Source organism: Hipposideros armiger, unplaced genomic scaffold (assembly GCF_001890085.2).
Source record: "Hipposideros armiger isolate ML-2016 unplaced genomic scaffold, ASM189008v1 scaffold_30, whole genome shotgun sequence".
Lineage (NCBI taxonomy): Eukaryota > Metazoa > Chordata > Mammalia > Chiroptera > Hipposideridae > Hipposideros > Hipposideros armiger.
The window spans coordinates 145,483-146,948 of NW_017731380.1; positions in this window are offsets into that span (position 1 = coordinate 145,483).

A 1,466-nucleotide genomic window follows, 5' to 3' on the forward strand; every position below is an offset into this window, starting at 1 on the left:
CGCCACTCAGCCGCCCCCCTGCTTAATTTTTTGAAAAGCCAAACCATATGCAATCAAGTACGAATGGCAAAATGACCAGTCAATTCAATAAAAGTATAATAATTTTAACCAGTTTCCCAAACCATTTGGTGTTATGCAGATAGAAATTTAGAGACTAACTGATGCATTTATTTCCACATTCAATGAACCTTGGTAGGTGCCTCGCAGGAGGGAGATAAATGGCTAACTCTGATTCAGAGGATGCTTTAGAGATTGTATTTTCCTATTTAGGCTCATTTTTGCAGCTGTGGCACATTTTATAAGGATTTCTAGCCTAAGCTCCAAGGAAATTCAGAATAAATTCACCAGAGACTGTTTGTTTGTAGGGAGAGAGAATTTGGCGGGTGAAGAATTTAGATCTGATTGTTTGATTAGTGAATGCTTCAGCTCCAACATTTGGTGTGACACGCATAACATTCAGCCTTCCACATGAAGCTGATACACTTTATAAAACCTAAGCAGGAAGGAATGGGGAGATGGGGAACAGTGTGCAAGCATCTAGCTTGGTTAAATTCTAGCATAACACAAACCTTTTTTCTTCCTAATTCCTTGATATAAATTAATTGCTTGGTATTAAAATCTAAGTCTCAGAATTGGTCAGGATTATAAAGGTTCACCCCTATAGGATATTACCTTAAAAAGAGCCTGAGCAATATAAAGATGCTATTGCTCAGGCATAAACATCAGAAGACTTAGCAGTTAAAATAACGTATAGACTACCAAAGCAATTATCTTAATTTACAAAATCCATCCCCTTGTCCCAGCCAAAAATCTATTGCCAGAAATCACTGTCCTTTCCCCATCACGGGCTGTAGCAAAATCATTCTGCCCCCTCCACTGCGGGATCCTGCTGAAAGCCAGGTTCAATTGCTGCAGCCAATGTGGCATCAGCAGGACAGCTGCTCTCCTTCCAGGCCACTGGAAGCACAACCATCACACCATTGGCTTTCCACCTAAGCATATTGTTACCTGGTCCCCAGGCCTAAATAAAATACTATCAAAAATCTAAAGTTTATTGGAGTTAGCTATTTTCCTGCTGTTATTTAATTGCTGGGCAGAGAGTTAAAATTTAGACTTATAATTTTGCCCTATAGGGGAATCCCATGCTCCAATTAGTGGAAAAACCAGGAATGAAAAATATTGAAATAATGTTCTTGTGGGGTTTTTAATAATCACGCATTTAGCAAATATAGGAAGGCCGGGGCATATCTTGGGACAGCACAGTTTCTCAAGTCTATTAGCATGGGTTGGTCATCCTAGCTGAACTTTCCATCTCTCTAGTCAGGAGATACAGAAACCAAATCAGGGCATTGTGGCATTTGGTGTCAGGTTTAATACAAAAGGTTGCTTCCACGATCCTTTTAGAGGATGGCCTCTAGCAATGGTTCCAAAATGCCCGAAAGAACAATGCCCTTATCTAAATGTTA